Below are 24,907 nucleotides of genomic sequence, written 5' to 3' on the forward strand. Positions count from 1 at the left end.
GCAGATAATGTAGCAGAGCTATGCGGGTATTAGGATGATGTAGCAGAGCTGTGCATATATCTGGCTAGACAAGGCTGGATAACACAAGGTGACCTGGTTAGCAGTTTACAGGACCAGAACTAAGTTGCAACTTCTTTGATACTCAGGCAGGACATGACTGAAGTCCCAAGATACAAATAAAGAAATTAATTAATTAATTAAGTAATCTCTCCCTGGACAGAAGAGATCCTAGTGGTGGCATCCTATATTGATGATGTGTTGCCTGAGTAGGAAGGGAACCCACCAAATAATTACATATGGATAGAAGACGTTGGCAATACTAACCAGGGCATGGTTAAAATATCATGATGATACATAAGCTCCTTATACCCAGATCTCATAACTACTGTAAATGGGAAGCAATGCTAGCTTCCAAAACTCATCGATACTGCATTCAGAGTCATCCATGACTTTTCCACTGGGCTAAGACCCACGTCTGACACATGATTAGCGGGCTCCATTGACTCATTCCTTTTTTGTATCTACATCATCATAATTAGGACTTACAAGCTCCCAGGCAGGCAATGACCTCAAGTCACCGAACCTTTTTTGGCAATCCATGCCCTCCCCCCCCCCAACCCCCTTTCAGCCCCCACACCCATGTTTCTGATGAGACACTATAATTAAAACATTTCTATGAAACTTTGTTACCTCTACACGAGTGATATCACCTGTGACCCTTCAGAGGTCGGAGAGATTTCATCTGATTTAGCAGACACACAAAGGTTGTCTGTTCATCCAACAATTTAGAGGTTTTTGCAATGATATTTTTGAAAGGGTGAGATGGAAAATAATAGGGTCTCTCATCCTTTAATTCTGTCTAAGATATGCACTCAGAATTATAATGATGGGGTTGTTTTTAAATGATGATATCAAGAAACCACCGGCTCTGAGGAGGAACGATGATGAACTTAGGACAGGAGCAGACTGGAATTACATCAGTAAGAAACAGCAAACTCATCAAAATCAAGATAGTCACATCAATAAGGCGGAACTTCCAGTGATTGTATATCTGAAAGGTCTTAAAGATACAGCAGAAGTTATACTGGTGAGTGGTGGCAGACACATAGTGCCAAGGGCCCTTGTGCGAAGACTATGTGTGCCGCCCAAAAAGATATATCTATATCTACAATTATTATTATTGTAACGTTGTTATAAGTAAGTGATTATAATATCAGAGCAAAGGATAATTTATTGTGGAGAAATGACTCCTTGTAGGGAGGCTCTAGTACCCTGTTGTACCGCCTCTAGCTTGGATACAAGATGTGATACAGATGGGCATGGAGGCTCTAGTACCCAGTTGTACTGCCTCTAGCTTGGATACAAGATGTGATACAGATGGGCATGGAGGCTCTAGTACCCTATTGTACCGCCTCTAGCTTGGATACAAGATGTGATACAGATGGGCATGGAGGCTCTAGTACCCAGTTGTACTGCCTCTAGCTTGGATACAAGATGTGATACAGATGGGCATGGAGGCTCTAGTACCCTATTGTACCGCCTCTAGCTTGGATACAAGATGTGATACAGGCGGGCATGGAGGCTCTAGTACCCTGTTGTACCGCCTCTAGCTTGGATACAAGATGTGATACAGATGGGCATGGAGGCTCTAGTACCCAGTTGTACTGCCTCTAGCTTGGATACAAGATGTGATACAGATGGGCATGGAGGCTCTAGTACCCTGTTGTACCGCCTCTAGCTTGGATACAAGATGTGATACGGGCGGGCGTAGAGGCTCTAGTACCCTGCATGGAGCCTCCATGCACCCCATATCACATTTTGAATCCAAGCTAGAGGCGGTACAACAGGGTACTAGAGCCTCTATGCCAGCCCGTATCACATCTGGTATCCAAGCTAGAGGCGGTACAACAGGGTACTAGAGCCTCTATGCCCGCCCGTATCACATCTTACATGCAAACAAGAGGTGGTAAAATAGGTTACTAAAGCCTCCATGCCCACCCGTATCACATCTTATATCCAAGCTAGAGGCGGTACAACAGGGTACTAGAACCTCTATGCCAGTATCACATCTTGTATCCAAGCTAGAGGCGGTACAACAGGATACTAGAGGCTCCATGCCCACCCGTATCACATCTTGTATCCAAGCTAGAGGCGGTACAACAGGGTACTAGAGCCTCCATGCCTGCCTGTATCACATCTTGTATCCAAGCTAGAGGCGGCCCAACAGGGACTAGAGCCTCTACGCCCGCCCGTATCACATCTTGCATCCAAACTAGAGGTGGTAAAATAGGTTACTAAAGCCTCCATGCCCACCCGTATCATATTTTGTATCCAAGCTAGAGGCGGTACAACAGGGTACTAGAGCCTCTATGCCAGTATCACATCTTGTATCCAAGCTAGAGGCGGTACAACAGGATAACAGAGCCTCCTTACCCACCCGTATCACATCTTACATCCAAGCTAGAGGTGATACAATAGAGTACTAGAACCTTGATTCCCGCCCGTATCATATCTTGTATCCAAGCTAGAGGCGGTGCAACAGGGTACTAGAGCCTCCATGCCCATCTGTATCACATCTTGTATCCAAGCTAGAGGCAGTGCAACAGGGTATGAGAGCCTCCCTTGAAGGGGGGCAGTTTTCGGCAATAAATTCCCCTTTTGCTCTGATATTGTAATCACTTACTTACATCAACGTTATCATACAGAGAACGTTTCATTTGATTCCGACAACTCCTTCTAGGGAATGGATTTTTCTTGACAATGAGTATAACTTATACAAGCTGTGAATATAATTATATACAGCAGAAGCCTAGGTTATACCAGCATGGTCCATATCACTATATACACAGTAGTTAATAGCAGTTGTATGTGCCTCCTTCCTCATGTGACAGTAATGATCATAACCTGGGAGGTAATTGGTGGCGATTAGTTACTCTATAAGAAGAGAGAAATAAATATTATTTGGCACCACAACAAAATGAAGACTTCAAGGGTGGAGGAGCGGAGCCTCGTCAGCAGACTGGATTCATATCAAAGAGAAATCCCTAATGAAATTGTATGTTGACAGAGAAAGATAAACGTCGCTTTAGGCAATTACAGACCAATGGAAAGGTGCAGAAACCACCGGGCTCATCCACCAGCCAGATGGCATCATGCAGCGTTGGCACTTGGTGTGATCTTGTGGTTAGAAGGGATGGTAATCTCTGCCAATTAAAGTGTTTAATCATAATATTGTGTTTGGCGGTGATAGAACTGATTGCCACAATCCCATTGTACGGAGCAGATAAGAACCTTAGGTGTCCACACAGCAACTCCCATGCCGAATACAGCTACCTCTATAGTTACTATATAGCCCTTAGGATTGGGAATGTGTGCAAGAAATTCACCACTGATAGCTTATCATGGGGCAGTTATTCATTGCAGAACTAAATTTAAACTATTCAACCTCACCCACAAAGCTCTGTATGGCGCGGCACCACCATACATCCCCTCCACCCTGTCCGTACACCACCCAGCCCACTCACTCCGATCCGCTAACACACTCAGACTAAACACCCCTCTAATACGAACCTCACATGCTCGCCTACAGGACTTCACCAGAGCAGCACCCATCCTCTGGAATGCTCTACCCCAAGGCATCCGGACAATTCCCGATACACGGAATTTTAGACGTGCCTTAAAAACGCACCTCTTCAGGGAGGCATACCAAATCTCCTGACCTAGTCCCTCGCCCCTCCCTATGGTGCCCCACACCTTCCACCCTGCCTATCACAAACGACCTCTAGCCTTTCACCTCCTTACCGCCCCACCCTGTTTGCTTTCTAATAACTGATTTCCACATGAAAGCCCCTACTGCCTGTGTTCTCCCATGCCTCTCCCCCCCCCCCTTGTACCTCCTGTACCACCCCCACCCCAGTTGTTTCAAACTGATTGTACCTCACATAGTAATTGTTGTATTGTTTGCATTTATCCCATGCCTGTAAGCGCTGCGGAATAAGTTGGTGCTATACAAATAAAGATTATTAGTATTATTTAGCTATAGGTTGAATTCAATAAAACTGTTTTGGGGTTATTATGGCTGTTACTGTTATAGAGGCACTGTGGCAGTTATGAGAATACTGGCTGTCACTTGTAATGGCTATCACTGTTATGGGGGCATTGTAGCTGTCGCTGTAGCTGTCACCTTTATGGGGAGGGCATAGAGGCTGTCACTGTTTGCATCAATCCAATGATGTGTCTTCGTGTCAAACAAAACCATGGCTGATGTAGTCATTATGCTCTATTGGCTGTCTCAAAAGTGTGGAAACACCCATGTAGAATGGAAATGGTTTGGAAGACAGTGATCCAATTTTGTATTAAGCTGCGGGGGAAAGGGTAAACCTGTTAGGTCATGTCACCAAAATGACGGCCATTTTGAATGCTGCCATCTTGGATTCAACTCTAATTTTTCCAATAGGTAGGTAGGCAAGTGATATATCAGACTGGTGGAGAATTTCACCAGAGAAACAATATGGTGCTTAAATATAACATGACTTAATTAATTCTTATGTTAACACAGTGATTTTTCTTCATTGTAGGCAAGGTGAGTGATGGTGATATCTCAAACAGAATGTGTTGAGATGGCCTTTATGCAGGTGAATGAAGCACACGTGATTTCAATCAACACCACGCAACTAGACCACAGTGCAGTTGCCAAACTTCTTTCCAAATTCCAAGAAACAGGTTCTGTGGCTGACTTTCTCTGCCAGGTTAATATATCACATATCTTACCTTCCCATTGGAAAAAGTAGAGTTGAACCCAAGATGGCGGCATTCAAAATGGTCGTTATGTTGGTTTCACCATCACCATCTGCCAAGCCATTTTCACTCTATATGGGTGTTTCCACACTTTTGAGATTCCCTGTATTTGGTAGCCTTTCACCTGAAATATTAGTGGGGACCAAGAGTGAGGTAGCCCATACCTCTGTAACTGATAACGGGAAGGTGTACCGTATGTATAGTCATCAGAAGGATCTCCTTATGAGTCAGGAACTTATGCTTATGGGCCTTCCATATGCTATTTATGGTGCTACCATGACATTTGGCTATTCCAATTCTATGCGGCGTATTACAGCACACATACTCATACATGCTGGGTCCTTACTTGGATAGTAGAGATTTTAGTCGGTAGTACCGGCCATTATAGACCGTTTTCTGTTGGTGTCTACTAATGATAAGCTTCAGATATCTGTCGAAAAGTTAATCTGCCATGCTGGATTTTTTGGTCTTTGTCAGCTGAAGTTGTTCGCAACACCTGAAACTTTGTTCTTGACCAACGTAAGATGTGCAACATGGGGCTCACGTATTACGTGTTGAGAGTCTATGAACAGGTCGGGTCAAAACTTTGACAATAGTCTGATTTATCATTTTAACTTATGGTATTGTCATCCCCTACCCCAAACTTCACAGACCAACTGTGAACGACAAGTCACCCATACAGTGATGAAGACTCTGGCACGACCGTCTCTAGTGCTATTGGTGGTATAGATTGCACTACACGCCTGCCACGGCTTTATCCAACCGTTTGGTAAACATTTCTTTGCCTTTCACTGACATTAACACCCTGGAATGAGGATTTGCCTTCATTTGCATCGTAATTAGCCAGCTCGGAGCCCAGGACCCCGGCGGCAGCGTACAGTAGCCGCTATTTTAACAAATGAAAGGCTGTCACATGCTTTGTAGAGATCAAACACTTAACAAGCACCTTTAAGATTACGCGGCATTAGTCCGGCCCTCGCTGCATAAACAACCTGCGAGCATTTTGTACACAGAGGATTACTACTTAATCGCAGTGTTAAAATCCACGGCTCAAACTGTAAAGTGCACAAGTTGTGTGCGAATGGGAGAGGTAAAGAGAATGAGCGCAGGTCCCATCGCTCTGGTCACATGACCCTGTGCCTAATGATGTCCTGTTACAGGTGCCCCTATAGATCCCAGCCACCGATGCAGCATTGTTACTATTCCCTGCTGTGCAGACCCTTCCCTATAACAGAGACCACTCTAGCTCTGTACATCCTGAGCTTCCTGGTTCATGAATGGAATGCCGGAGCTGTAGAGAAAATTGATACTTACTGTACATGGACTGGCAAGAAACGTGGTCATAACTGCACCTAATACATCTATATCAGACATGTCAACTCACCCAGTTTTACAGGAAGTCACTCTTTTTTTAGCCTATCTCACCCAGTCGCCCTGTGACAAATACAGGGGGAAGACAAAAATATGGAAACACCCTACGAAATGCATGCCTTAAGTTACATGGGATTATAAATCATATTTCAATAAGACACGTAGAAACTGATTTTAAGTGGAGGTAATATGACACAGATGCTTCCAGGCAGAAGTGAATATCTGTCCAAGCAGCAAGGTTCCATTGGTCAGGAGCTTGAGTCACTCAGCTGCTGTTACCAGCTGGCACCCCAAAGCCTCCAGAGCAGGGCAAGAGGTGAAGTAAACACAAATTTGGTGGGAAAGCTCAAGACAGGGTCAAAAGGGCAGTTCAGTGCTAATGATTAAATCCCACGCATTTTGTACGGTGTTTCTATATTTTTGTTCACCCCCTGTAGTTTTTAGCCTATTTTTGAATAGTGGGTCCAAAAAAGTAGAGTGCAGGAGCAGCCAAAAAGGCAAAATTAGCTATTATCTATTGGATTAATACAATAAATAGTGTCCTGTACACTTTTCGTCCTCCTCCCTGGCACCTGTTCAGTTCAGCACATCGCTGCATTGGGTCTTGACTCGATCCAGTTGGAGATGCACACAACATCCTGATGATGGACAGCATCAATACCTAGTGCAGCGGGGCCCAAAGCTAAACAAGAGCCAGGAGTAAGGAGAATAAATATATAGTCTTGTTTGGGGACTAAATATGATTCTGTTCTCTGGTCTGGGGTCTGAATAACATTAGGGGCCTGGTCTGGGGTCTCAAATAAATATAGGGGGTCTCAGACCAAATATATGTAGGAGGTCTGGTCTGGGTTCTGATATTAATATAAGGGATCTGAATATATGTATCCATCCTTACTATGCAAGTCAAACTTATTGGAAAGTCCACTCCCATTTTCCCATCTCTGCTATATTCCTTCAGGGAAAGCGGAAAGACAGCCATATAAAGTTCTGTATCCGCAGCTCTGCTAGTAGTTACCAGTGAACAAGATACTGATATCTAAAGAATGGCTGAGTGGAAAATGAAAAAGATGACTTGGTAGTGACTGATATTAAAGGGGTTGTCCAGTTTAGAAAACTCATTGTCATGTACCCTATTAGGCAATCAAAGTGCCCTATTAAAGGGGTATTCTAGGACTTTAACTACTGATGAACTATCATCAGGATAGGGCATCAGTAGTTGATCGATGAAGGCCCGCAACTTATGATCCCTGATGATTAGCTGATCCTTCGATTGTCTGTCATTGCAGCACACCGGACATTGTCATAGGTGGTTACGGGAGGAAGTGTAATAGCCGGCTTCACTCCCACTGCTTTCTTTTACACTTCCGGCTCGGTCATAGGTTACTGGATAGGTCATGGGTAGTCAAAGTTCCAAAATACCCCTTTAAGGAGTTAATAGAAAGAGTCCTCTGTTCAGGATTTTCATCTCTTCCTCTCTAGAAGACTTGCCCTGTTCTGCATTATACAAACAACCCTTTGATGTGAATGAACACTGTGTAATTCTTCATTTCTCCTGTGGGGGCTCTGAAGAGAAATTGCACATTTACTACCAAGTATCCGCACAGATTAAAGTTGATCGTTGGAGGTCCCAGCAAATGATACTTTATGCTCAGCTTATTGTCGAGGGACCTATCTAGCCAGTAGAGGGTGTCTAATGGGGAGAATATACTTACATATACGTATGACCAAACGTTTTGTTGGAAATGCTCCACCTCATTAGGGTCTCGTGGTGTCTTTGACCAACTCGCAATGATACCCAGGTAGTTTCTGGTCATGCTTTATGTCAGAGACTTTATCATGGAAGAAAATTATCTACAGACATATTAGAAGAATCTATTTCAAAAAGACTTTGTAGCCGGAGGGTTACAGCAACAAGGAGCTGCTCTCTGTAGGTCGTGACCTCGTAGAAGGTCTTAGAAGCTTTCAAACAAGGTCACTACAAGATTAGACGTGTACGAGACTCAGACTTGACATGTAATGCAACAAACTGGTGATAAGTATCCAGCACATGGCTGGCAGGGGACTGCCACCTCCACTGGTAGTTTTAGGGCAACTTATTTCTCTGTGTTTGCATAATCCATAATACAACAAATGACAGATGCATCTTAACTAACCAGTCAATCACAGCAACATTAGCAGACACATGAGTGAAACCAAAATGGCCCAAGGCTGTCCTACAAGAGATGGAAACTGCATTCGCAGATAGAGAATGACTAGGCTATTAGTATGGCACTAGTTACATCATCATAAGATTATGATGACATCATTTGATGTAAAGTCCTCAGCAGATCTCTTAGCGTGATGGAAAGTTGACAGAAATGAAGACAGCTTTAATCTACAGGACCCCCTGATTGCTACAGCCATGGAGTCTCAAAGCAAAACTTGTAATATGGACACTCTGTAAAGACCCCCATAAAGTGAGTTCAGGAAATAGAAATGTTAAGATCATTGCTTTGTTCCCTATTTTTCTACCCATACTTGACCCATTCAGCTCTTCCTCAACTATCCATGACCTTTCCCATCTATTTCTTCCCCATGATCCACAGTGATCACTAAAGACTCCTCACCTTTGAGGCTCATCTAATAGTGAAGTAATGCTCCATTGGCTTGTACAGATTTAGGTTGTAAACATACAAGAAAATCAAAAGCCAACAGTAGGCATAAGAATGCTGGAAGAGGCCTGCCACCAACCCAACTCCCCCATTAACCTGTACATTTTCCTTATTATGTCATTTTAATGGAGGCTTATATTGACATTGCTTATCTCAGGAGGGGAAAACAAAAGGTCATGAGGTTTAAAGGGGTTATCCAGAGACATAGATTTTTTTGGCTGAAAGTAGTGTGTGATTGGCTGCAGCTGTCACATGACCTTTTTTTTTATCAGGGACTTATCGCCGTCTCGCTGCTCTGGGAAGTGAAGACCATAGTGGCTGGAGAGCCAGCGAGATGGTAGCAGCAGGGAAGTGTGGAAGGGTGAGTATGAATTACCCCGGATAACCCCTTTAAAATGCAACCTATTAAATCCCTGTGCCCCCATAGACATGACATTGTCAGCAAATGCCATGCAAAGTGCACGATCAGCCTCAGACAGACCAGAAATGCTGCTCAAGAAGATAAGTAGTATACACACAGGAGGGTTTATCATAGGGATCAGTGATTCCTGTTCTTACAAGCAATTAAAGTGTTGTCATGGAGCAGCATACCACAAAGTATGCCTTAAAGCGGTGATCACACAACCAGCCGCAGTGCACTTTCTGCCCTCCACGGACTCTTATCTTTATGGCCTCGAAGATTAAGAGGGGAGATTGGAACAGAATAAAATGACAATTTGTAGCTAATTAAAATACCAAAATCTCATTCTTTAGATGTTACTGGAAATCTAATGACCGTCCTGTGAAATCAGCTGAGGGGGGGGGGGATCCATCTGATTTGGGTTTTTTTAATATCAAGGTCATTAGAAGTCAGCAATTTTTTGGATTTATATTTTTTGTTCACCTCCGAAGTTCCAGCTGCTATCTTACTTCTTGTTCATATAGGAGCCCAGGCCCGCAGTGTTGCTCTCTCCTGTCAGAAATACTCAGGACCCATGTTTTATGATTTTTAAGATTGTTGAACGCTGACTCCTTAAACTCTGAAAACTATGGACCAACATTGATATTTATCTTCCACTAAATCAGGGGTGTGCTCATTTTCAGAAGTAGCCATTTGTCATCAGCTCAGCCCAAGAACAAATGATGCAAAGGGACCCATGGCTGAAAAAGATCTAACTTGATGGATCCAATCATTTGGACGTTGGTCGGACTCAGGAGTGTTCGTTCTTGTAGTGTTTAATTGGATGGTGAGATTCAATTGCCAAAAATTGCTCCAGCTGACTTTCATTGAAGGTTCTTCATGACCTCTTATGTCCTATACATTTTTTATCAGGTTGGGTCCATGCAATTTACATCTTCTTCCTTCCATTTCTCCATTCAGTCTGATGGAACATGGTGATTCAGCCATACATGGGATTTCTATACAAGATTTAACTTTATCTTGGTCTCTGAGAAATTATAGATTTATTACGCAGATTTACCAAAATCTAAAAAAAAAAAACCTTCGGATTATCTACACAGAGCAATTTTTCCCTTGAATGTCAGATTTTTTGTTGAAGAACCGGATTGTGAAGAAGAAGCTTGGCCAGTTCTACTGAGAAGATCAAGGAGTGCATTCTAAAATACATAATTTATAATAATAGTTTCTGAAGGAGAATCAGGGAATCCAGTGATCTGCAACAGTTCGGAGCTATGGATGGACACATATCCATCAATAATATACTGGTTTATGAAGGGATGAGACAGACTATGATGGCTTTCAGTCAATGTTAGTAGACTGATTTCAAATGCGCTGCAGAATGTGTTAGCGCTATATGAATACAGATTATTATTATCAAATGCAAGTCCAGAGAGAGCTGAGATTATTGGCCCATTTAAAAACTCCCCAAAAACTTAGCCACCAGAAGCTTATTTGTTGGAACATTAGCCGCCAGATCCAGCCTATAATCAATTTCATAACTTCCAGAACTTTCTAAATAAGGTCTTCCTAGACAATCCAAGCCTAGCCTCATGTATAATTTATGGCTCTTGCACCACAGTACAATCATGTCTTCAGTGCTTTAATTGCCATGACTTAGGAAGTTATTCCTGTGGACTATCCCAGCCTTCTTGCTGAGATTGACCACTTAGCACATACTTGAGACTCCTCTTGTGAGGTTTGAACTCTGCAGAGTCCTGAATGGGATTTATATCAGCCATTAACCATATAAAGAGCAACAATGCCTGTCATTACAGTCTATTTCAGCCCCTACCAAGAATCTCCCCTCAACAAAATATTTGACAAATACTTCATCCCGCCTGAAGGCAAAGAGTCCTACATGTAAATTGGATTACTGGAAGGCAGGAGATGAGGAAAGGTTCCAGGACGTCAGTCTTTTTCCCAGACCTCTCGATGCCCTCAAAATGTCACAACCGCTGGTCAGAAAAGGTCCTTGTGATCCAGCCTTTGATGTGACATATTCATGTAGTAGGATGAGAATTTGGGTGGGTGGAGGTGGGACCTAGTGGCTGTCGTAATCTCTTAAGAAAGAATTCCTTGGGATTTTCCAGATTATCCATGATAGGAGATGAGTCACAGTGTCATAATTACTGTGATACGACTGGGCAAAGACGTTGTACGTCACAGAGATGCCTCAAGATGAGAAGATCTGGAGGAAAGAGTCATCAAATCAGAATTTCATGGTGATGCCGATTAATTAGCTGTTTCCTAAATCTCTGCAATCGGCCAAGACCAAACTTGTGGAGAAGAACACCAGGTGTACAGTTGTGAGATCTTCTACTCATATTGGGTCACTGATTTCAGTGTTTTCACCTCATGCTAACCTGTTTTCTATAAGAGGAATGACGAGCAGCTGAAACTACCAACACACAAATAATACATCTCCGTTAAGATGCTCTCAGCCATTCATAGTGTTCATAAAGCCTCAAAAGATGAAATATATATCATTAAAAAACTGCTTCCATGGTCTCTCAGCATGTGAATCATTCCATTATCTCTTAGTTATCAGTCAATATACTGTATACAGTAGGTGAAATGACTGGCCATATATAAATCAGGACTGGAAAATAAAAAACTGGCCTTACATATAATCCACTGTTATCCCAATAATTGGCCATGATGTGTCCAGCAAACAGACAATTATTATGGCTCCAACATGGACACTACTGACACTAATGTGTTTAGTATTGTGTGTGTCAAAAGTTAAGTTTTATGCTTTTCCATTTAACACGGTGTTCTGTTCACTGACATTTTTACCCCATCCACATTGGGTTTTGGGTCACCTAGCAACAGCATGGGGAGTGGTTAGTCAAGTAACAGGAAGAAAGAGGGACTGTGATAGGGAGATGAGCCCTCCGCTCGGGTTGGGCTAGAGTGATGGTATAAAAGGAGAGTGGGGGTGGAGCTTAGTCAGGTGGAGTCTAGAGGAGTCTGCAGTTATGTCAACAGAAGAATAAGGAAGGAGCCAGTGTGGTGGGAAGTGGAAAAGTGTGAGTACCAAATCAAATTTATGTGTAATGGACAGAACGTGAGCAGGAGAGAGAGGCTGGGCAAGAGAGAAGTAAGGAGAATGAATTACAAGCAGAAAAATAGAGAAAGCCATAGAGTGAAGCTGAAGTGTAAAATAAAGTGGACATGGGTGTATTCCATCTAATAAGTCCTAAATGTAAGAAACAGTGATCCCTATATCCAAATCATAAACATCTACCTCAAGCAAATGTTATGCCAATTGTAAGAATGCTACTGAATGAAAGTTTCTCTTTGCTAATAAAATGTCCTATTGTTTTCACAATTAATCCTGTCTCCTAGAGTCCCTTCCCACCACCTACAACATTTGCACTGAGGTACCACACTACACTCCAGTAGGACAATTCCCTTTTTTATTTTGTGTTTTTCCATTTTTTATTATTCTTTTGTAACACTACAGCGTTTTCCTGCAGTCACGGTTCGTCAGAGCCACCGCCACTGCCATCACCATCAACCGAATCCCCTTTGTGGACCCACCGGCTCGTGGGTGCCACACAGAAAATATTAATTTATTTGTTATTTATGACCTTTTGTTTGCTTGTAGGAGACATGTTTTGTCATTCTTCCATTTGCGAGACACAAGTGTTAGAGATTCCAAAGTATAGCACAGTGTTTCCGAACCAGGGTGCTATGAGAACCTGTCAGTGGTGCTGCAACACTAGGGGTGGATTGGGTGTTCAGTCCACCAGGAAAACTCCTGGTGGGCCGGTCACATCCTGGGGCTGTCCTCAACTGCAGCTCCCACAGGCATCCCCTTAAGACTACAGTGTACGAGCTGGCTGGGTCAGGCTATAAAGTAAAATACAAAAATGTATGCTCACCTTCTTCACTTTTTCCCCAATCCAGTCGTGTCTGACTTCCAATTACATGGTCATGTGGTATGTGACCACTGTAGCCAATTAGATGGAAGTCAGGAAGGACTGAAGTGGAAGAAAAAACGCCACCTGGAGTGGAGCAGTTTAGAAAACAAAGAAGGTGAGTATGCAGTTTTGTTGCTTTTTAAATTATGCAGTATAAGAGGGACCAGGACCGGGGGAGCACTATCACTGATCGGGACAAAAAGGGGCATTTTTACTGAGAGGGCAAAGGAGGGGGATCATTATTACTGATGGAGGCAACAATGTAGAGTGGTTTTACTGATGGAGGGCTACAAGACGCAGCATTATTAATGATGGCGCAATAGGGGGAATCATTATTACTGAGAGGGGGAAACAAAGGGTAGCATTACTACTGACAGTGCAACAAGGGGAGCATTATTAATGACAGTGTTTTAATGATTTTGCAATAAAAGGGAGCCTTATCTGATGAGGGCATAAAATGGGGACATTATTACTACTGGGGCTACTGAGAGCGGCACTATTACTACTGAGGCCACAGAGCTGTTCGGTCCTGCTCCCGCTCTTTGTGTACAGGCTGCAGTGCATTCCAGTTTACAGAACATCACAGGCGCAACAGCCAATGACACAGCTCAGCACTCAATTGCAGAGCTCTGTCATTGGCTGCAGCACCTGTGACATCCCATCAACAGGCTGAAGAAGGGAGACCTGAAGTTGCAGAGTGGGACACAGCAGCAGCAGGGAGAGGTGAGTATAAGCCTATTTGTTATTTTATGGCAGGGGAACTGGATTTTATGTAAATTATGTATCTCAGAAAACCCCTTTAAAGTACAAAACATCTTTGGTGCTATCCAGTGCTCTACATACAAGTTGTGTAACTCAATGAATTCCTACATGTACAGCTGTCATGTGAATTCATCTAGCCCTGACCTAATACTGAGTGCAAGCAACCATGTTCCTCACTAACAGAAGACAATAGAATAAGAATGGAGGATACAAGGCTGAAGTAGAGCCGGCACGCAGCGGATACACACACTCTACCAGGATTTCTTTGATGTGTTTTATGTATCTCAGTCATCTCAAAGCCTCATTAAGTCCCCAGAGCTATAAGTATCGTAACAAGGACGAAACATGAGAGCAATTGTCACCAACAGCACATTCTTCCATCATTAGTCGCTGACTAACCTCATCACTGCAGGAAAGCATAAAACACTGGAACAATATACACTGAAAAAGCAACAAGGACCCAGATTATATTATTTATTATACACAGATGAACAGTATTGTAGAAGTTATATTCTTGTACATAGGGGGCAGTATTATAATAGTTATATTCTTGTACATAGGGGGCAATATTATAGTAGTTATATTCTTGTACATAGGGGGCAGTATTATAGTAGTTATATTCTTGTACATAGGGGCAGTATTATAGTAGTTATATTCCTGTACATAGGGGGCAGTATTATAGTAGTTATATTCCTGTACATAGGGGGCAGTATTATAGTAGTTATGTTCTTGTACATAGGGGCAGTATTATAATAGTTATATTCTTGTACATAGGGGGCAATATTATAGTAGTTATATTCTTATAGATAGGGGGCAGTATTATAGTAGTTATATTCTTGTACATAGAGGGCAGTATTATAGTAGTTATATTCTTGCACATAGGGGGCAGTATTATAGTAGTTATATTGTTGTACATAGGGGGCAGTATTATAGTAGTTATATTCTTATAGATAGGGGGCAGTATTATAGTAGTTATATTCTTGTACATAGGGGGCAGTATTATAGTAGTTATATTCTTATACATAGTGGGCAGTATTATAGTAGTTATATTCTTGTACATAGGAGGCAGTATTATAGTAGTTATATACTTGTACATAGGGGCAGTATTATAGTAGTTATATTCTTGCACATAAAAGAAAGTATTATAGTAGTTATATTCTTGCACATAGGAGGCAGTATTATAGTAGTTATATTCCTGTACATAGGGGGCAGTATTATAGTAGTTATATTCTTGTACATAGGGAGCAGTATTATAGTATTTCTATTCTTGTACATAGCGGGCAGTATTATAGTAGTTATATTCTTGCACATAAAAGAAAGTATTATAGTAGTTATATTCTTGCACATAAAAGAAAGTATTATAGTAGTTATATTCTTGTACATAGGGAGCAGTATTATAGTATTTCTATTCTTGTACATAGCGGGCAGTATTATAGTAGTTATATTCTTGCACATAAAAGAAAGTATTATAGTAGTTATATTCTTGCACATAAAAGAAAGTATTATAGTAGTTATATTCTTGTACATAGGGAGCAGTATTATAGTATTTCTATTCTTGTACATAGCGGGCAGTATTATAGTAGTTATATTCTTGCACATAAAAGAAAGTATTATAGTAGTTATATTCTTGCACATAGGAGGCAGTATTATAGTAGTTTTATTCTTGTACATAGGGAGCAGTATTATAGTATTTCTATTCTTGTACATAGCGGGCAGTATTATAGTAGTTATATTCTTGCACATAAAAGAAAGTATTATAGTAGTTATATTCTTGCACATAGGAGGCAGTATTATAGTAGTTATATTCTTGTACATAGGGAGACAGTATTATACTAGTTATATTCTTGTACATAGGGGGCAGTATTATAGTAGTTATATTCTTGTACATAGGGGCAGTATTATAGTAGTTATAGTCTTGTACATAGGGGGCAGTATTATAGTAGTTATATTCTTATACATAGGAGGCAGTATTATACTAGTTATAGTCTTGTACATAGGGGGCAGTATTATAGTAGTTATATTCTTGTACATAGGGGCAGTATTATAGTAGTTATATTCTTGTACATAGGGGCAGTATTATAGTAGTTATATTCCTGTACATACGGGGCAGTATTATAGTAGTTATATTCTTGTACATAGGGGGCAGTATTACAGTAGTTATATTCTTGCACATAGGAGGCAGTATTATAGTAGTTATAGTCTTGTACATAGGGGGCAGTATTATAGTAGTTATAGTCTTGTACATAGGGGGCAGTATTATAGTAGTTTTATTCTTGTACATAGGGAGCAGTATTATAGTATTTCTATTCTTGTACATAGCGGGCAGTATTATAGTAGTTATAGTCTTGTACATAGGAGGCAGTATTATAGTAGTTATAGTCTTGTACATAGGGGGCAGTATTATAGTAGTTATATTCTTATACATAGGAGGCAGTATTATACTAGTTATATTCTTGTACATAGGGGGCAGTATTATAGTAGTTATATTCTTGTTCATAGCAGCAGTATTATAGTAGTTATATTCTTTTACATAGGGGGCAGTAGTATAGTAGTTATATTTTTGTACGTAGGGGGCAGTATTATAGTAGTTATATTCTTGTACATAGGAGGCAGTATTATCCGTGTTTCCCCGAAAATAAGACAGTGTCTTATATTAATTTTTGTTCAAGTAGGTTGAATTTTTTTACATGTATAGCTGTCTGGACACTATATAAATTGAGTTTTTTAATTAACTGTTAGCAGGGCTTAAATTTGGAGTAGTGCTTATATTTCAAGCATCCTCAAAAAGCCTGAAAAATCATTTTGCATCCTCAAAAATTCTGGAAAATCATGCTGTGTCTTATTTTCAGGGGATGTTTTATTTTCATGGAAACAGGGTGGTAGTTATATTCTTGTACATAGGAGGCAGTATTATAGTAGTTATATTCTTGTACATTGGGGGCAGTATTATAGTAGTTATATTCTTGTACATAGGGAGCAGTATTATAGTAGTCATATTCTTGTACATAGGGGGCAGTATTATAGTAGTTATATTCTTGTACATAGGGGGCAGTATTATAGTAGTTATATTCTTGTACACAGGAGGCAGTATTATAATGGTTATATTCTTGTACATGGGAGGCAGTATTATAGTAGTTATATTCTTGTACATAGGGACAGTATTATAGAAGTTATATTCTTGTACATAGGGACAGTATTATAGTAGTTATATTCTTGTACATAGGAGGCAGTATTATAATAGTTCTATTCTTGTACATAGGGGGCAGTATTATAGTAGTTATATTCTTGTACTGAGGTGGCAGTAGTGTAGTAGTTATATTTTTGTATGTAGGGGCAGTATTATAGTAGTTATATTTTTATATATCAGAGGTGGAGCCACTCCTCTTCACAGATAATTTATATTGAAATATTTATGTAAAAGATGCATGGTACTATTAATGTATCACTGTGTGTGATTCTTTCCTGTATAGTGGTATTATTCAGTCTGTGTGATAATATTCTGTCACTATAGGATGCTATTATTTATATAATGGTATTATTCTATCACTGTATAGTGGTATTATACAATCACTCTACAGTTGTATTATTAAGACAACATATGGTGGTATGACGCAGTCAGTAAAACGTGGTATGATTCAGTTACTGTTTTGTAGTATTATTCAGCCATGTTATAGCGCTTTTTGTGGTCACTGTATGCTGTGTAGTCACTGTATATCAATGTATACTGATTTTATCCAGTCACTGTATTGTGGGATTAGTTAACGTACAGTCAATTTATAATGTAATTCAATGGAAGTGTTAATTAAATCGATAATATAACGATTGTTGGCCTTTGCTACATGCAAAATAAGTTACTTTTGTGCTTTACATGTGCTCATATAATCAGTAGTAGTGCTTCGTCTGTGGTTTATATCCAATGGTGGATTATAATAGGAGTAATAGGTGTGGTTGGCTTGGGCCTAAGACTCTAGGGGGGCTCCACAGCCATTCAAGCTGCCCCTATTATAATCTGCCACTAGAGGAAGGGCACTGCAATAAAAGAAAAAAAAATAGCTATACTCATCTTACCTGCATTACTCTCCCACTTCCCCCCAGGCCTCTGCAGTCTAACTGTACCCCAGCTTGCGTCCAGGTAGACCCATTATGTGACAAGCACACCTGATTGCAAGAGCCAGTCTCTGCTCTCACCAATAGAGAGGCCAGGGACTGGCCATAGCATTCACGATAAATTCCTCTTAAACACAATGAGAAGCTCACGATCCTCGTTTTCCTGATCGAATGAGGTGTTGATGTCACCACCAGCTCATGCAGCCTGTCTAGACCAATGCATGTGACGATACCTAAGTTTTTATTTTAATGGCTACAAATGACATTATTGAAAAACAGGACCATAATGAACATTATTATACTGAATGGGGCCATGAGGAGCAATGTGGCATTATTAGTAAACAGGGCCATGAGAGACATTATTACCAAATGAGGCCATGTGGGGCAATGTGGCATTATTAGTAAACAGGGCCATGAGAGGCATTATTACCAAATGAGGCCATGTGGGGCAATGGGGCATTATTAGTAAACAGGGCCATGAGAGACATTATTACCAAATGAGGCCATGTGGGGCAATGGGGCATTATTAGTAAACAGGGCCATGAGAGGCATTATTACCAAATGAGGCCATGAAGAGCAATATTAGTAAACAGGGCCATGAGAGACATCATTACCACATGAGGCCATGTGGGGCAATTACTACCAAATGGGACATTACTATTAAACAGGACATTACTACTAAATGGGGTCATGAGGGGGCAATATTGTAAAAGGAGGGGCGTTATTACCAAATGGGGTCACGAGGGGCATTATAACTAAACAGTGCCATGAGAGATATTATTATAAATGGGGCCATTATTATTTAAAGGAAGCCATGAGGGGTAGAATAAAGAAAGCATTTTTACTGATTGGGGCCCTTTTACTGTGTGAGAGGCACTAAAAGGGGCTTACAGTGAGCACAAAAATGGGGATACTATCACTGTGTGGAGCACTATGGGTGGCATTGTTACTACCAGGGGCACTATGGAAGAGAGGATTATATATAAGTTTGAAAAATTAAACCAGATGGCCAGTAAATTACGGAGTTAAGGATATCTGTTTTGAAATTCTGCAGAGGCAAGTTGTAACTGGGAGAAGTCATCATGGTGGTCTTGGCCACATGGAGAGGAAAAGGGAAAATGACCGACTCCACTCATAGGAATGTCACTTGTGATCACTGGATCAGATATATGGTCTGCAGAGTGTCTGTGTAGAGCTGGTATCTACTGCTATATGGTGACTGTATAGAGGGGAACAAAATAGTCTTTATATAGTGTTTTTTCAATGCAAATTTTGATGCAGGTCCACAGCAGACTTTACCCTTTCAGCCAAAAGCATGAAATCTCCTGCAGATCCATATCAAAATCCACCATAAGGGAATGATGCAATGTCATTGGATGTGGGATCCAAGTTGCATGAACAACCCCGGGCCTATGATCCCCTTAATCCACCACTGCTTACATCTATGAGAGGTCCTGAAGGGGATCGGTGATTGCAGCGATCCCTAATAAACAGTCTTTTTTATTAATAGCAAAAGAAGAAAAAATAGGATTTCCCAAAATGCTTCCAGTTATGAAAATATCAGCAGCACAAGTAGAATATCAGTCCTGGAAAGGGAATAATGTTCTGCAAACAAATTTGTTGATGTTGCAAATTACTGACTGGTTTCTGTCTGGGCTTCAGTGATTAACGCACCGCACCTTCCGGATGCTTCATGCTTACCCCTGGGCAGACTAAATCGGCGGAAGTTAAGGAACCACTTGACAATCTCCATCCGGCAGAGCAGGGGTTAAATCACGACTGTTTCCTCCTGGGGCTAAACCCCAGATTCTCAGGATTCCTTAGTAGTAATTCATCAGGACGAGTTCATATCAGCATGCTATCATCTACCATCCGCATTCCAGCAAGGGGTGCATCAGACATGGAAGCCACCTGCCTAGTCGAAGGGTGACTGCAGCGGACAATCTCCAACGCATACATTAAGCTGCTCATGGTGGGGATCTCCCCAACATCTCTGCAGACATGTAGTTACTAGTCAAGACAATTCCCTGCTATATTCTGCAAGCTATCTCTCAAGGGAAGCATCATACATGATTAGGGTAAATTCACAGTTGATGGATTTGCCATAGGCAGATCTCATGTGGTTTTTCCAAAGAATCCATGGCAAGATTCCGTGGTTGATGTTCCGATTTCTGCCACAGATAGGCTACGGATGTGCTGTACATTTGTACAAGGATTAGCCCCAATGTCATTAAATTTCAAATACATGAGAATGGAGTTGCAGAAACTCCAATCCAATGCTTTGAAGACAATTTATCATTGGGTATGATGTGGATTTCAGCATGAAATCCGCGCAAAACTCAGAACTACTGTGCTCTATCCCTGAGTCTTCTGCACCCCTGCCCCATTTGGCCCTCCCTCTGGTGGTATCCCCTTGCCTACCATGGGTTCTCCATCTGGCTGATGCATTTGTTGCAGTATAGCTCCAACCGCAGTACTGCCTCTCATCAGAGGAGGCTGTGCAGGTGTCATACCTGGGATTCCTCCTTGGGGTCATCAGACTCTTCACCTGGAAGTTCCGGTTCTAGCTCATCCAGCTCTGGTGGTTCTGGCCAAGGGCTCTAAAATACCCCCAAAAATTGCTGTCCATGCTGTCAAGCAGTTGTTGTCTTCCTCCCTTCATTGTACTAGTACTAGTGTAGCATTTAGTCCGCTGTGTAAAATGCCGTCACTGCACAAATACGCAGACAAATAGAATATGCTCTATAGGGTTTTTTTTGCGTAACAGAAATGTGAAGGAACCCCCCAAAATCAATGGGTTCTATTCTCTGCGTATGGCACAAATACAGGTATGTGCAGCCGGCCTAACTCTGAGAACCGCACAGTTTTCAAGTGAAGAATGTGAATTAGCTAAAATGACTAATCTCTGCCGCTCTTTATCTATCTATCTATCTATCTATCTATCTATCTATCTATCTATCTAACTATCTAACTATCTAACTATCTATCTCATATCTATTAGAGATGAGCGAACGTACTCGTCCGAGCTTGATACTCGTTCGAGTATTAGCGTGTTCGAGATGCTCGTTACTCGTGACGAGTACCACGCGATGTTCGAGTTACTTTCACTTTCATCTCTGAGACATTAGCGCGCTTTTATGGCCAATAGAAAGACAGCGAAGGCATTACAACTTCCCCCTGCGACGTTCAAGCCCTATACCACCCCCCTGCAGTGAGTGGCTGGCGAGATCAGGTGTCACACAAGTATATAAATCGGCCCCTCCCGCTGCTCGCCACAGATGCATTCTGACAGAGATTAGGGACAGTGCTGCTGGTGCTGGAGCTGCTATAGGGAGAGCGTTAGGAGTATTTTAGGCTTCAAGAACCCCAATGGTCCTTCTTAGGGCCACATCTGACCGTGTGCAGTAGTGTGGAGGCTGCTTTTTGCAGTGTTGCACTTTTTTTTTTTTTTGTATATCGCCCGTGCAGAGCATTGCATCCAGAGCATTGCGCCCTGCAGTAATTTTACATAGTCCAGGGCCAGTAGTGGTGAGGCAGGGACAGAAGACATATACAGTCTATATAGGCAGTGGGCTTTTCCAAAAAAATTTGGGGAAAAAATCTATTTGGGCTGCCTGTGACCGTCCTCAGTGTACTGCGTCTCTGCTGGGGGTAGTTGTCCTAATTCATACGCAGCCAGCTAAGTATTACAGCAGGCTTGCGCAAAATTCTTTCCTGGCTCTGCTGTGACTTCCGTAAGCGAAGTCAGCCTCCAACCACAGGCCAATAAGCGGCACATTTAATTACAGCGTTCTGTTTCTGCACTACTGGTAATACACCATGCTGAGGGGTAGAGGTAGGCCTAGAGGACGTGGACGCGGGCGAGGACGCGGAGGCCCAAGTCAGGGTGTGGGCACAGGCCGAGCTCCTGATCCAGGTGTATCGCAGCCGACTGCTGCGGGATTAGGAGAGAGGCACGTTTCTGGCGTCCCCACATTCATCTCACAATTAATGGGTCCACGCGGCAGACCTTTATTAGAAAATGAGCAGTGTGAGCAGGTCCTGTCGTGGATGGCAGAAAGTGCATCCAGCAATCCATCGACCACCCAGAGTTCTGCGCCGTCCACTGCTGCAACTCTGAATCCTCTGGCTGCTGCTCCTCCTTCCTCCCAGCCTCCTCACTCCATTACAATGACACATTCTGAGGAGCAGGCAGACTCTCATGAACTGTTGTCGGGCTCCTGCCCAGAATGGGCAGCAATGGTTCCTCTCCCACCGGAGGAGTTTGTCGTGACCGATGCCCAACCTTTGGAAAGTTCCCGGGGTCCGGGGGATGAGGCTGGGGACTTCCGGCAAGTGTCTCAAGAGCTTTCAGTGGGTGAGGAGGATGATGACGATGAGACACAGTTGTCTATCAGTCAGGTAGTAGTAAGGGCAGTAAGTCCGAGGGAGGAGCGCACAGAGGATTCGGAGGAAGAGAAGCTGGACGATGAGGTGACTCACCCCACCTGGTTTGCTAAGCCTACTGAGGACAGGTCTTCAGAGGGGGAGGCAAGTGCAGCAGCAGGGCAGGTTGGAAGAGGCAGTGCGGTGGCCAGGGGTAGAGGCAGGGCCAGACCGAATAATCCACCAACTGTTTCCCAAAGCGCCCCCTCGCGCCATGCCACCCTGCAGAGGCCGAGGTGCTCAAAGGTCTGGCAGTTTTTCACTGAGAGTGCAGACGACCGACGAACACTGGTGTGCAACCTTTGTCGCGCCAAGATCAGCCGGGGAGCCACCACCACCAGCATGCGCAGGCATATGATGGCCAAGCACCCCACAAGGTGGGACGAAGACCGTTCAGCGCCTCCGGTTTGCACCACTGCCTCTCCCCCTGTGCCCCAACCTGCCACCGAGATCCAACCCCCCTCTCAGGACACAGGCACTACCGTCTGCTGGCCTGCACCCACACCCTCACCTCCGCTGTCCTCGGCCCAATACACCAATGTCTGTCAGCGCACCGTCCAGCCGTCGCTAGCGCAAGTGTTGGAGCACAAGCGCAAGTACGCCGCCACGCACCCGCACGCTCAAGCGTTAAACATGCACATAGCCAAATTTATCAGCCTGGAGATGCTGCCGTAGAGGGTTGTGGAAACGGAGGCGTTCAAACACATGATGGCGGCGGCCCCGCGCTACTCAGTTCCCAGTCGCCACTACTTTTCCCGATGTGCCGTCCCAGCCCTGCACGACCACGTCTCCCGCAACATTGTACGCGCCCTCACCAACGCGGTTACTGCCAAGGTCCACTTAGCAACGGACACGTGGACAAGCACAGGCGGGCAGGGCCACTATATCTCCCCGACGGCATATTGGGTGAATTTAGTGGAGGCTGGGACCGAGTCAGAGCCTGGGACCGCTCACGTCCTACCCACCCCCAAAATTGCGGGCCCCAGCTCGGTGCTGGTATCTGCGGCGATGTATGCTTCCTCCACTAAAACACCCTCCTCCTCCTCAAACGCAACCTCTGTCTCGCAATCAAGATGTGTCACCAGCAGCACGTCGCCAGCAGTCGGTGTCGCGTGACACGGCAGCAGAGCGGTGGGCAAGCGTCAGCAAGCCGTGCTGAAACTACTCAGCTTAGGAGAGAAGAGGCACACGGCCCGCGAACTGCTGCAGGGTCTGACACAGCAGACCGACCGCTGGCTTGCGCCGCTGAGCCTCCAACCGGGCATGGTCGTGTGTGACAACGGCCGTAACCTGGTGGCGGCTCTGCAGCTCGGCAGCCTCACACATGTGCCATGCCTGGCCCACGTCTTTAATTTGGTGGTTCAGCGCTTTCTAAAAAGCTACCCACGCTTGTCAGACCTGCTCAGAAAGGTGCGCCAGCTCTGCGCACATTTCCGCAAGTCCCACATGGACGCTGCCACCCTGCGCACCCTGCAACATCGGTTTCATCTGCCAGTGCACCGACTGCTGTGCGACGTGCCCACACGGTGGAACTCTACGCTCCACATGTTGGCCAGGCTCTATGAGCAGCGTAGAGCTATAGTGGAATACCAACTCCAACATGGGCGGCGTAGTGGGAGTCAGCCTCCTCAATTCTTTACAGAAGAGTGGGCCTGGTTGGCAGACATCTGCCAGGTTCTTGGAAACTTTGAGGAGTCTACCCAGATGGTGAGCGGCGATGCTGCAATCATTAGCGTCACCATTCCTCTGCTATGCCTCTTGAGAAGTTCCCTGCAAAGCATAAAGGCAGACGCTTTGCGCTCGGAAACAGAGGCGGTGGAAGACAGTATGTCGCTGGATAGTCAGAGCACCCTCCTGTCTATATCTCAGCGCGTTGAGGAGGAGGAGGAGGAGCATGAGGAGGAGGGGGAAGAGACAGCTTGGCCCACTGCTGAGGGTACCCATGCTGCTTGCCTGTCATCCTTTCAGCGTGTATGGCCTGAGGAGGAGGAGGAGGAGGAGGATCCTGAAAGTGATCTTCCTAGTGAGGACAGCCATATGTTGCGTACAGGTACCCTGGCACACATGGCTGACTTCATGTTAGGATGCCTTTCTCGTGACCCTCGCGTTACACACATTCTGGCCACTACGGATTACTGGGTGTACACACTGCTCGACCCACGGTATAAGGAGAACCTTTCCACTCTCATACCCGAAGAGGAAAGGGGTTCGAGAGTGATGCTATACCACAGGACCCTGGCGGACAAGCTGATGGTAAAATTCCCATCCGACAGCGCTAGTGGCAGAAGGCGCAGTTCCGAGGGCCAGGTAGCAGGGGAGGCCCGGAGATCAGGCAGCATGTACAGCACAGGCAGGGGAACACTCTCTAAGGCCTTTGACAGCTTTCTGGCTCCCCAGCAAGACTGTGTCACCGCTCCCCAGTCAAGGCT

Source organism: Eleutherodactylus coqui, chromosome 12 (assembly GCF_035609145.1).
Source record: "Eleutherodactylus coqui strain aEleCoq1 chromosome 12, aEleCoq1.hap1, whole genome shotgun sequence".
Lineage (NCBI taxonomy): Eukaryota > Metazoa > Chordata > Amphibia > Anura > Eleutherodactylidae > Eleutherodactylus > Eleutherodactylus coqui.